This window comes from Macaca nemestrina, chromosome 2 (assembly GCF_043159975.1).
Source record: "Macaca nemestrina isolate mMacNem1 chromosome 2, mMacNem.hap1, whole genome shotgun sequence".
Classification (NCBI taxonomy): domain Eukaryota; kingdom Metazoa; phylum Chordata; class Mammalia; order Primates; family Cercopithecidae; genus Macaca; species Macaca nemestrina.
The window spans coordinates 36,939,419-36,953,195 of record NC_092126.1 but is presented as its reverse complement, the minus strand read 5'-3'; the positions used below and the strand labels follow the sequence as shown (position 1 = coordinate 36,953,195).

General features: G+C 46.2%; 1 long non-coding RNA gene across 1 annotated transcript in view; it reads right to left on the bottom strand.

Moving 5' to 3' along the window:
* Window positions 1-10,901: 10,901 nt before the first annotated feature.
* Window positions 10,902-13,777, bottom strand: part of LOC139361874 (uncharacterized) — a 72,387-nt gene continuing 69,511 nt past the window's right edge. The window contains exons 2-3 of the long non-coding RNA XR_011619711.1: window positions 12,154-12,241; window positions 10,902-11,370 (exon numbers count right to left, since the gene is read on the bottom strand). This is a non-coding gene — a long non-coding RNA (uncharacterized lncRNA). The remainder of the gene's footprint in view (window positions 11,371-12,153; window positions 12,242-13,777) is intronic.

The following is a 13,777-nucleotide window of genomic DNA, read 5'->3' as shown; positions in this document are numbered from 1 at the left end:
TGCAGTGAATGGGAGTGGTGTCCTGTGAGAGCTCCGGGAGGGCAGGGTCTGCAACCCAGTGCTTAGAACAGGGCATGGCACCTGGCAAGAACTCAAAAATTCCACTGGAATGAATGAATGAATTAATGAATCCAAGCAGGAGACTATGCCCACACCTCCCCAGAGAAATAGGACTGTAGGTACATTTGGACAAATAGACTTCCAGTCTGGTCCTTGTATCTGAACCAGAGCTTCATATCCTTATCAGCTGGGGAGCTTTTCTAAGTCCTCATACCCAGGCCCCTTCCCAAAACTCTTAATTATCAGGATGGATGGAGGAGGGTCCTGAGAGGGGCCCACATGAGGATGTGATTCTCATGTGTGCCCCCTCCCTAGTGAGAAACATCAGTCTCAACATTCTCAGCTATTTCCAAATACTCAACACCTGGCATCGTATCCAGCCCCAGGGCACACATTTAATGAATGAACAAATGTTTGTTGACTGAATTCATGGGCATTTAAACTCATGGACAGAGCTAATTGACTGCCTTTTTTCAATTTTCAACTCAGATGTCTGAGATTGCATAAATAAATAGCATTCCAGAGAGAATGGGAATGGGAAGCCTGAAGCCATTGTTATCACTGTCCCTCCACTCCCATCCCCCCAAAACATGCCATTACCTATTATCTGGGTCTCTTCTGCTTTTTTGACTTCAATTGTATCTGCCCTGAACAAGGGGTAGCATAGGGGATTCAGGGATTCTGAAACCAACTCAATGTATTTCTGCAGAGTTCTGAGCCAGCAGGGCCTCTCCTCAGATGAGAGGGCTGCTGAGGAATGAGGCTCTACTACTGGACAGTCCAGTGCTCCCAAAAAAAGGGGTTCATGAGTCTGGAGACCCAAGGAGTGGGGTGCCCAGAAGGACAAAGGGAGGTAGCCAGTTCACTTCTCTTTCCATGCAAGAAGGGCTCGCCCACATTCCAGGGTTAGGGATGAAATTCTGCTGCAGGAAATGCAGGGGCTTTGAGGACAGGGGTCCACCCCTTCCCTTCTCACTTTGCTAGCCCAGCTGCCCCTCTGGGGAGCCTGGGGCTCCAGCTTAGGGTGCCTGGGCCTCACAGATTCCTGGCCTCTTGCTTGCAGGTGCTGGCTGCCAGACATTTTTGTATATAAACAGTAAAGAGCTCCTTATTATCTTGACATACTTGGAATAAGCACAGCCATTTTTTTTTCTCTTCTTAGAATTCAATAAAGGCCAGAAATTCCACAGGGCATCTGGCTCAACTATATTTTCTCCTTTGTCTTTTTTCCCACTCCCCTCTCCAACACCATAACCTTGAAAGGGCAGCCACAGGATCAGGTGATCTGTAGCGAGGCATGAGGGTACTGCTCCACCTGGTGCCCAGGAGTCCACTGACCTCAGTGAGGCCCGCGCCCACCTGCACACCCCACTGAGGGGTCACCTGTACACCCCGCTGAGGGGTCAACTTTGTACTCAGGAAAGTGGGAAATGAGCAGGTGAGGGCCTGGGACAAAAGGTCAGGCAGCCAGGGTTCAAATCTGCTCCTCCACGTATCTACTGTTGGCAAATGAGTTCCCCTCTCTGAGCCTCAGTTTTCTCATGCCTAAAAGATGTGTGTCAAAAGTTTCTTCCTCTTAGAGTGGATGTAAGGATTGAATGGGTGATGTGCAGAGAGCACTTCATAAACAACAGCTATAACAATTGCAACTTCGTTAGTGCCGAGCACTTGTCCTATTCCAATTACTGCATAAGAACCCAGGATCCTGAACTAAATTAGATACATGCCAGGCCCTCAGAGACCACCTCAGCAAGGAGACAGACAAGGAAACAGGAGGCTTTGGGGTTTGCATGATTAAATGCATGATTCAATTAAACGTGTGATTCAAGATAGAGAGGAAGGTGGGATTAACCCTTTACAAAGAGATCCAGACAGTTTCACGGAGGAAAGGACCCCTAAAAAGGCTGTCGAGGTTGAATAGGAGTCCTTCAGACAAACAAGGGAGAAAGGACATCACAGGTAGAGGAGATAGAACATTCTAAGACTCAGAGGCTCAGTCATCAAGCTTAGTTTGGAAGTTCAGGGTTCAGGTAACTAAAATGGGAAGAGACAAAGGTAATGGGAAGCTGGAAAGATGGGCAGAGTCCATCCTGGAAGGCTTTTGAGGCCTCCCCAAGGAAAGACCTAGACTTTTCCCTAAGGTGACTGCCCTGTAGTGAAGGATGCAACTGTCAGGGTTTCCTTCTAGTCAGACTTCTCTGGCCATAGTGGGAAGAGGACAGGGGCACACTCTGGAAGAGACCAAGGCTGGGTCAGAGTTAGAAGATGGATGGAAGGGGATAGGGCAGGAGCCCCACACTTCAGTCATTCCCCTGTTCCTTCATGATCTACCAGGGACCACTCGAACCATTTCTTACATAGCATTTCTCTTTATGCTAGTTCATTTTTAAACCATTTTATGTTGCTTCTATTGTACCATTATAGCCACCACTTCATTTTTTCCCTAATATATGCATAAAAATGCCACATTCTTAAAATGAAAAGTGTGGGCAGCAGTGGCTCATGCCTGTAATCCTATCACTTTGAGAGGCTAAGGTAGGCAGATTGCTTGAGCTCAGGAGTTCGAGATCAGCCTGGGTAACATGGCAAGACGGCGTCTCTACAAAAAATAAAAAATTAGCTGGGCGTAGTGGCATGGGCCTGTAGTCCCAGCTACTGGGAAGGCAGAAGCAGGAGGATGGCTTGAGTCCAGATGGTTGAGACTGCAGTGAGTGGAGATTGTGCCACTGCACTCCAGCCTGGGTGACAGAGCAAGGCTCTGTCTCACAGAAAGAAAAGAAAAGAAGGCTGGGTGCAGTGGCTCATGCCTGTAATCCCAGCACTTCGGGAGGATGAGGCAGGCGGATCACCTGAGGTCAGAAGTTCGAGGCCAGCCCGGCCAACATGATGAAACCCAGTCTCCACAAAAATACAAAAATTAGGCCAGGCAAGGCAGCTCACTCCTGTAATCCTAGCACTTTGGGAGGCTGAGGGGGGCAGATCATGATGTCAGGAGTTCGAGACCAGCCTGGCCAATATGGTGAAACCCCATTTCTACTAAAAAATACAAAAATTATCTGGGCATGGTGGTGCGCTCCTGTAGTCCCAGCTACTCATGAGGGAGAATCACTTGAACTCAGGAAGCGGAGCTTGCAGTGAGCCAAGATCACGCCGTTGTACTCCGGCCTGGGTGACAGAGTGAGACTCCATCTCAAAAAAAAAAAAAAAAGAGAGAAGAGAGAAGAGAGGAGAGCAGAGGAAATGGGAGGGGAGGGGAAGGGAGGGGAGGGGGAGGGAGGGAAGGGAAGGGAAGAGAAGAGAAGGGAAGAGAAGAATATGTCCATTTGCCATTGGTCATGTCTTTGCCCACCAGTGGCATGTGACTCAGGCCTGAGGAGCCATGGATCCTGCTAGTGATAAGAGCATCCGATTTGGGAGGGATTGGGAACGTGTTGGTCAAAAAATACAAAATTTCAGTTAGGAGGAATAACCTCAAGAGATCTATTGTACGCTATGGTGACTACAGTAAGAATGTTTTGTGTACTTGAAAGTTGCTGAGAGTAGATTTTACACGTTTCCCCTCCGCCCCCTCCCCCGCAGCACAACGATTAGTATAAGGTAAGGCATATGTTCATTAGCTCTACTTGGCCATTCCGCTATGTATACAGATTTCCAAACACCATGTTGTTTACCATAAATATATACAATTTGTATTTGTCAATACAAAAATAATTTTTTAAAAAAGAGAGCTTGAGCCAGGCCATGGTAGCAGAGACAAGAAAGGGGTCTGCTCAGTGTGGTATCTGTCAGGCAGGCTCCCTTACTCCTGCTTCTACCTTCAAGGCTTTTGTGACTTTGCTTGGGCTGGCAACGCACAGCACTGTGGTTGCTCTGAGAGCGAGGACCAGCCCAGCCTCCACGCAGGGACTGTCTCATCATGAACACCCCTCCTCATCCACAGCTCTGCTTAGGGCAGAAACAGGCAAATGTACCTTTCCTAGAGCAAAAGAGATTTAAGCAGACCCAAGGATGACTCAGCTGTGGAATCCTTTGTGGGCAACTGGATTGTGCAGTATTAGTGAAAAATATGTAGAGAGAGAGGAGGAAGAAAGGAAGGCAAGAAGGAAGGAGATGCACAATCAGATTCATCTTCACAAGAATTTTGTAAAGCAGGAACTACTGTACCCATTTTACAGATGGAAAACCAACCGCATTTAAGCTACCTGTCAAGATCATTTCTAGTAAGTAAGAAATAGATCTAAGCTACTAGTCCAGATCTGTCTGACTATAAAACTGCTGCTTTCTTTTCCAAGAATAAGGTCCCTAATCACACCACTGTAGCCGAGCAACTGTTATTGTTTAAAATCCCCTTCCAGTCTTCTCTTGTTCAGGTGCCGTAAAGGTATGTATCTTCCTTTGTTCACTTAATATTATATCATAAACACTTGCAATATTGCTAAATAGTCTTTATAGTAATCACTTTTACATAATATTCCACCCTGTGGACATGAGGTGACTCACTTAGTCATCACTAAATATTTAGGTGGTTTCACCGTCTCAGGATTATAAATCCTCCCTGCCCCCACCCTTCCTCTGTCAGGCTCCCCTGGCATGAGTCAGGGCCCCCACTTGCCCGATGTCTGGAAGGTTATGTAGGTCACTGGGACCTGGTTATGCCTGCCATAGTGCAGCAAGGCATTCTAGAGTTTCTCGGAAGGCTGAAGCTACTGAGAAAGTTAAGTCCTCTTCCTCTTCCTCTTCCTTCCCTCTGCCAGGCTTGGCATGGACTCCCCCTGCCACTGCCTCCACCCACTCAGGCCACAAAATTGGAGCTGGTGCAGACTGGAGATGCCAAAGGCTGGTTGAGCTGGGTTTGGGCTCTTGCAGCTGGTGAAGGCAGCCCCATGCCCAGACATCTCAGGAGCCAAAGGGCACCCAGATGACCCCAAGGACTGGTCAGCAATGAGTCCAGCATTGGGATGGGAGCCAGATCTCTGAAAAGAGCCCACAGCCTCGCTTGGTCCCCATTTCCTTGAGAAGCCCCTCCCGGAGAGTTTTCTGTGTTTTGCCCCTCAGGGAACATGGCCACATCCCAAACTGGCTCCCCAGCAGCTCCAGGCTGGACTGTGGAAGCAGAAACCCTCCTGGCAGGAAAGCAGACACCATCATCGCCTCAGGTGAATGGCCCAACAGCACGTTTTCAGGATGTTTCTCTGTTTTATCTGTTTGCAAAGCAGATATTTGGGGAGGTTGGGCTCAGAATTGCTTCATGGCTTTGCCAGTCCCATGGGAAATGGTTTGCATTCTTAGCATAGTTGGAGGGCTGTGAAGCAACAGAGAGGACTGCTCCGAGGCCTCTCTGGGACCAAGGAAGATGAGCCACTATCTCGGAATCCTCTCTCCTTGGATGGGTTCTGGTGTGAGACACACTGAATGTTCTTTTCAAGAGGGCAGGGTGGTGGGATGTCTCTAGAGGGGCTCTGTGGAGAGAGTCATCACATTACTTATGTAAGCCCGGGGCTGCGAGTGCTTTCAAGGGTCATGTTATGCCAGCTCCTGCCCGGAGAAACACACACTCAGTGCCAGCAGAAACGGGCTTCTCAGAGGCCTGGAAAGCATTAATGGCAGTGGTTTTCTCTAGCCAGTGGTTCTCCATTTCTTCTGGGTACGTTGCTGTTTGTATTTTTTTTTTTAAATACAGAATATGTATCATTTAAAAGCAAAATCCCTGAAGATGTTTTTGAATTAATAACCAAATGAAAAGGCCTTAAGAGTCAGGGCATTTTATCTCCTGCCTTGACAGTAAACCCTCGAATGGAGCAATCTTTCTTGTCAGAAAATCATGTCAACCCTTCGTCCTCTTTCCTGCAGCCGATGGGATGCCTGCTGCACTGCTGGAGAGGCGGCAGAGCCGTGGCCTCCGGGAGGGGGCTCAATCCTGTGACTGGTGCATGTTCTCCATTAGACACACTGGCTGGTGGCCAGCAGCCCCACCTACAGAATTCCCTGAAATGAGGAATGGCATTCCTGAGACCACTCAGCAGAGACTGCCTCAAAAGGCAAGCTGGACTTTATTCAGGCCCTGCTCAATGCCAGGAAATGCAGCGAGAGAAAATCCCCTTCCGGCGCCACCTCTGTGGCTGGCACACAGGTCCCCTGCCCAGCGGGTGTGTGTAGACGTGCCCTCAGGAAGCTCAGCCCAAGGCCCTCTGGAAATGGCCACAGCTGGACCATACGGAACTCGTCCACTGCTTCTTTGGAGCTCCAGGAAAGCGCCAGAAAAGGGGCACTGAGGCAGAGGTAAAGCCAAGCAGCCTGTGGCTCAGGGGACCACCTTGCGACTGCCTGAATGTGAAGCAGGCAGAGAAATCCTCCTGGGAACCTGAGGCCAGGTGTATGAGTGGGATTTAAGAGAGGCCAGGGCTCCTTCCCGGGTGGCCCCAGCCCAGGAGGAGGGCGTGAGAGGCGCACCTGGGAAGTGTCAGAGCCTGACAGGTGTGAGCTGGAGACCTGGCAGGAGAGTGTTCTCACCACCTGACCATCCTGGAAAGCTGTCAAAGTCCCAGTGCCCATATCACACCCCACAACAACCCAATCAAACTCTTTGGAGGTAGGACCCAGGTATCCCTGTTTTTTAAAAATTTACAGGTAATTAAAATATTCAGCCAGGCTTGAGAACCAGTGCTTTAAAGAGATATCTGAGGCATCCCAGACTCATCAAACAAAATAAGCAGGGCTCCTCCTGAGTGAATCATCAAGCCACCTTCTCTCTAGAGGCCCTCTTCACTCCTCTAGTCTCTCCAAATCCTTGCCATTCCTCCACATCCATCTCCATCGCCACCTCCTGATGGGAGCCCTCCATGGCTGCCCCAGCTGCAGTGAGTGCCTTTCTTCAAGGGCCCCTGTCACTGAGGACCTGCATAGCCATACGTAGCCATCAGCTGACAGGTGTTTGACCATCCAGTTGAGCAATCCATTCCCATGGGGGCAGGTACTATGTTGTCCATCATGCTTTCTCACAACCTGCTGACCTACCACCTACCGCAATTCACTGCCCACATTATAAACTCAATTAGTGTTTTCTGCTGACTTACATCCTAGCGCATTTCAACATTTCGAGCAATCTTGGTAAGAGAGTTGAAAGAATGATTCAAATTAGTGGTTTTGCTGGTGATCAGTGATTGTGGTCATAGAGATGTATACGATAGGAATGGTATCGGAAGAATGGCCAAGAAATGCCTCTCAGGCTATATCCCAAGATGGTATATGTAACCCATATAGCCCAACCCTCACGTGGTCCAGTCTCTGCACTGAATGAACATCTTCAAAGCTGTGGTAGTTCCACAGGGAAGTAGGCAATGAAAGGTATTTTCTAATTAAAAGCACTTCAAATATTTACTACAGTCTCTTGAGGAAACTTAAATGTGGCAAACCAAACACATGCATTTATATCTACTGAGGAGCCTTGAGGGATAGGGAGAAACAAAAAGGTATTCTAGCCAGTGAGACCAGCAGTGATGGGGACAGAGGGACACAGAGCCCCCCTGGTTCTCAGAATGGCAAGAGGTCTTGTGAGTGTGCAGTGTAGGGAGGAAAGCATGGGGTGGTTAAAAGAGACTGACAAGGAGCCAGTACACAAATGGGCTTGAGTCATAAGCCAAGGGGGTAGATTTCAGGTTTTACCATCCAAAGCCTACAACGAAGAAGTGGTGTGACCAGATCACTCTGGCAACATGCAGAGGTCAGAAGACCTGTCAGGACACTAGAGCAGAGGTGGGGAGAAAGGTCCAGGCACAGAAGGGCTGGGAGATGCGAGCCAGCCACTATCAGGTCCAGCTGCAGCTGCTGAAGAAGATGCTTCTACACCCTGTTCCCTGTGTGGTGTGTTCTCAGGCCTGGGGCTGGCATTGAAGGTGCTCCCACACACCTTACCCAAGACGTGCTTCCACTCAGTGCTAACTGGCCACTCCATGCCACTGCTCCAGGCTCTGAGCTGAGGTCAGATTCCCCCCGACTGCTGGGAGGGCCAACCTCAGCTGCCTTCACACACAGGCCAACATTTTCACCTTACGTCCAAGCCAAAGGACAGGTATAGTCACTACCAGATAGAAAAACAAATCTTTAGGCTCGGACAATATGAAATATATATCAGTGGCTTAAAAAAAAAAAGTATGTCAATTTTTACCAAAAGAATTTCAGAGTCTGGGCTGCTTGGGTTTTCCAGGAAGCTGATGTTGAGATAGGGTTAGGAATGCAAGGTTAGAGAGGGCAAGGGTAATGCCTGGGAATGAAATGGGGCAAAAGCAAGAGTGGAGTTCTCAGACCTGCAGACCTGACTCTCTGCCAGTCATCCAGTGAACTAGAACAAAAACGGCCCATTAGAGGACTCCTGTGTTGGAAATGTGGAAACAATGGAATGGCTGGGTCCTCATACCACCATCTTGCTCAGTCCTTGGCCAGGGACACTCAAAAGAAAATCATAAACTTGGTCCAAAAGCTGAGTAGAGCCTGTAGGAGCCAACAGTGGTAGGCTGCCAGCTGAGCACAGCCTTGCAGCTGGGCAGTCTTTTGTTTTTTGTTTTGTTTTGTTTTGTTTTTTTGAGACGGAGTCTTGCTCTGTCGCCTGGGCTGGAGTGCAGTGGCCGGATCTCAGCTCACTGCAAGCTCCGCCTCCCGGGTTTACGCCATTCTCCTGCCTCAGCCTCCCGAGTAGCTGGGACTACAGGCGCAGCTGGGCAGTCTTTCACTGGGGCAATGTGTCTTCTGTTGGACGCATCTTGGAGCAGCACATCTGAGCAATGCATCCTCGTGTCTGTCATGAAGTCCTCCCTCCTCCCAGCCTCCAGTCTCAGTGGGCCACACGTAGCATGTTTGAACCCGCTGTGCCTGTCCCCATAAGGGGCCCTCCTCACTAACCCCATTACCTTCCTTCCCTGCTGCCTCACCAGGCAGAGAGCACCTCTTTCCAGGGATCTGCTCTGTCCTCTCCCTCCCTTCAATTCCCAACACTAAAGCCATTTTCTTTTGTTTGTCTCCTCCTAATACTCTGTCCAAAACCCATCACCAGCAAAATCAAAACATAAATGATTAGGTAAGCAAAGATCTGTACCTTTTGAACCACTAAAGGCTAATCTTCCTAAGACATAAAAAGCTCAATACAAGTTACAGATATAACCAAACTGAAAAAAGGAGTAAACGATATGAATGGACAGTTTATGGAAAGGAAGTCCAAATGACCCTTAGATGAAGAGACACTCAATCTGACTCATAGTAAAAGAAATTCACGTTTAACTACAGTAAGACACCGTTTTCGGCTATCAGATTGGCAAAGATCGAAAAGTTTGATTCAGCGCAGCGTTGGCGGGGAAACAAGCAGGCTCGCAGGCTGCTGGTGGGAACGTGAATTGGTAAAGCGGTGCGGAGGACAATTTGGCAGTGTCTCTCTAAGTTACAAATTCCCATGACCTTCGAAAGGCAGTCGAATGTAATGGTTAAGTGCACAGACTAGAGTCAGAACACCTCGGCTTGAATTCCAGCTCTACAAGTCCTTTACCTTCTCTGTACCTCAGTTTTTCTCATCTGCAACATGGAATGATAATAGTATCTCCCTCAGGAGATTGTTGCAAGGATTAAAATACCTTAATTATTGTAAAGCACTTACAACAGTTCCCAGCTCTTAGTAAATACCCATGCAGATGTTAACTATCATTATTATTAATTGACTTTGCAATTCCACTACTAGGAATTTATCCTACAGATATGCTTGCACATGTTCCAAATGAGTACACGATGTTATTCATTGCAGCACTGATGCAACTGAGGAGAAGATTGGAAACAATCCAAATGTCCACAAACAGGCTAAGTTAGCAATGGTGCATGTGTATAATGCAATACTATGGGGATACAAAAAATAATAATGAAAAAGCTCTTTAGTCTGATCCAGTAGGTGCAGAATGCTGCCGTAAGTTTTTAAATAAGGAGAGTAGCACAAACACAAGTCCACATTCCCTTATCCACAATTATAAAATTCAAAAATCTCCAAAGAACACAACTAAGAAATAAATAACACGTACACATTTGGTCGCAAAACCTGGCTGAACTGAACTGACTTAAGGCAGATTATGGCTTTATTTATTTTACTTGGTGCAGAAATATTTGTGTATTTTATCACAGGCTCTGCTGGGACTGTGACAGAATATACACACTACCTTTCTACACTCCTTGAATTCCCAATTCCAAAATACACCTGCCCCCAAGGGTTCCAGATAAGGGATTGTGGACTATAAGATTATTTACTTTTTTTTTTTTTTTTTTGCATTAAAGTATCTCTTGAAGCATACACAAGAAACTAGCACCAGTTGCCTCTAAAAAACGGCAACCAAGGCCAGGCACAGTGGCTCACACCTGTAATGCCAGCACTTCGGGAGGCCAAGGCAGGCTGATCACGAGGTCAAGAGATCGAGAGCATCCTGGCCAACATGGTGAAACTCTGTCTCTACTAAAAACACAAAAATTAGCTGGGCGTAGTGGCACTCACCTGTAGTCCCAGCTACTGGGGAGCCTGAGACAGGAGAATTGCTTGAACCTGGGAGGCGGAGATTGCAGTGAGCTGAGATTGTACCACTGCACCAGCCTGGGAAACAGAGTGAAACTACGTCTCAAAAAAAAATGGGAGGGGGGCAACCAAACTAGGAGGGGGAATTTTCACTTCACTGTATTTCAATTCAAACATTTTAAAGTATATGGATATTTTATTCCATCTAAAGATATTTTATTCTATATATTTAATGAAATAAAATATCCATATACACACATTTTTCCTGGGGCTTTTCCCAATAAATCTCTTGCAAGTGGAACCTCATCTTGGTCAGTGATTCACTGAACTTTAGTGAGCTCAAACTAACAAAACACAAATACACACAGAGATTTCAAATCACTGCTTTACCTAAAGAATACATACAGTTTTCCTGATCTTGCTTTTGTTATTCATAAATATCTAACTAAAATTAATCATTGGTTTACCTCTATTTCATTCTTTTTAATAGATGCATAACATTCTTAAATATGAATGCACCGTAATTTATTCAACCATTCACTTTAATTCCAATTTTTGGACACTATGAACAATAAATAAATAAATGAAGACTGCTTTAGACGTCTTTAGTGTTGGGCTGTCGTGAAGCTTGATCTACCCTCTCGCTGGCACTGGCTGTGGCGGGCTGCCTGGGAACGCAGACCTGGGAAGCAGGGCTCGAGGGTTGGGGCAGGTGGGACAAAAGCTTCATATCTGACTCACTGTGCTGCTCTGGGCACAGTGGCGAGGCCTCCTCCCTAGAAAAGTGGAGATAATGAGAGTGACTCAGTGGCGAGAACTCAGATGGGCCAATTGGTGAGAAAGCCAGGTCTCCTCATCAGCCTTTTGCGCACCTTTCCCCGGGGAGGGGCAAGAGCTGCCCCTCGGACTCCTCCTCGGTCACATCTCCCCAGCAGAGCCCCAGAGTGAGGGTGTCAGATTCCAGAACCTAAGGATGTAAGTGCCCATCAAGTACCCAATACAATAAATGGGGCAAGACCCATAGCAGGACAAGTGGTGGGGAGATTCCAGAGCACCTGGCATAAAGGAAAGATTCCAAGGGCTTCCAGCAGGAAGAAAACAGGTCATGTGGAAGGAAACAGGAATCAGACTGGAGGGTGGGGGTGCTGCAGGTTTGATCAGAGGCAGGCAAACTCAGGAATTCAGTTTATAAAGCATTAAAACTTTTCAAATGTGGTATGGGCAATTGAATATAGAAGTCTGAAATGTGAGGCGTTTTAGGGCAATTTTTCCTTCTTTTTTTTTGTAGGACTCCCCTTCCCCATAACCTATGTATTATAATAACCTAGTGTATACCTGTTCGTACTTTTCTCTATGCCTACATATGCAAATGTATATGAACATATACATGCACACATAGCCATATGTATACACACAGTATATGTATACATATATCCACATATATACACAAACATATATAATACATATTCACATATATGATATGCAGATATGTATATCTATATATAAAAGTACACACACATAGCCATATGTGTGAATACGCTGCAGCTATGAGAACGTACCTCCCATTGTTCACTCACAGGAGCTTTTTCCAATAGATCTCTGGCAAGTGGAATCCCATGTTAGTCACTGGTCCTTGCAGAACTCAGACTACCAAAACATACATATACACACATAGGTTTTAAATCATTGTTTTACCTAAATGATGTATACATTTTTCCTTATCTTGTTTTCTTTTTCATAAACATCTAATAAAAAAGTAATCACTGGTTTATCTCTACTTTATTCTTTTTAATGGGTGCATAACATTCCTAAATACAAATGCCCCATAATTCATTCAGCTTCACTTTATTTTATTTTTTTCTTATTTTTATTTTTTTGAGATGGAGTTTTGCTCTTGTTGCCCAGGCTAGAGTACGGTGGTGCCATCTTAGCTCACTGCAACCTCTACCTTCTGAGTTCAAGCAATTCTCCTGCCTCAGCCTCCCAAGTAGCTGGGATTACAGGCACGCACCACCACGCTCAGCTAATTTAGTACTTTTAGTAGGGATGGTGTTTCACCATGTTGGCCAGGGTGGTCTCGAACTCCTGACCTCAAGTGATCGGCCCGCCTCGGCCTCCCAAAGTGTTGGGATTACAGGCGTGAGCCACTGCACCTGGTCAGCATTCACTCTAATTACAATTTTTGGACACTATGAACAATACTGTAATACACATTATCCCATACAGATATTTGAGGACAGATGAAAAGGACTGAACTGGTGATCAAAATATACTTATAGACATATAATTTGTACAGGTCATAATATATAAAATTATTAATTTTATATAATAATTATAATTGATTTTTTTTGAGACGGAGTTTCACTCTTTTGCCCAAGCTGGAGTGAAGTGGCATGATCTCAGCTCACTGCAACCTCTGCTCCCCAGGTTCAAGCGATTGTCCTGCCTCAGCCTCCCAAGTAGCTGGGATTACAGGTGTGTGCCACCACACCTGGATAATTTTTTGTATTTTTAGTAGAGACAGGGTTTCGCCATGTTGGCCAGCCTGGTCTCGAACTCCTAACCTCAGGTGATTCACCCGCCTCAGCCTCCCAAAGTGCTAGGATGACAAACATGACCCACCCCACCCGGCCATATAATTGACTTTTCTAAAGACTAGAGAAAGTCACATTTCAGGTAACACTGTATGTGAATAGCCCTTTCTCTGCAGGTCCACCAGCAATAGGTATTCCCAGTCTTTTTATTTTTTTCAAGCTGACCTAACCATTGCACTAACTACTAGTGATTTTTCATATGTTTTTGGCTCTTCGAAACTGCCATTCCGTAAATTGCCAATATTTCTGTTGAATCATTTATCTTTTTCTTCACAATTTGTAAATGTTCTTTGTGCCTTTGTCCTCTGATTTGTAAGTATAGTTTCCAAATCAGTTCATCTATTCTTTGTGCTACCTTTTGCCACAAACATTTAAGATTCTAATCTAGTCAAATATGTTCATCTTTTCTTTCATAGCTTCTGGGTTTCTGGTATTTGTTAAGGCTTCCCCCACCCCAAGTCTCCATTGTCCAAGAAGGCTGCTAGAGCTCTAGTCATCACATCTGCATTACAGGTGGCAAGATGGAGAAAGGAACAAGAAAGGCACTTCACCTCCCTTTGAAGGCATCTTTCCAGACATTTCCACACAA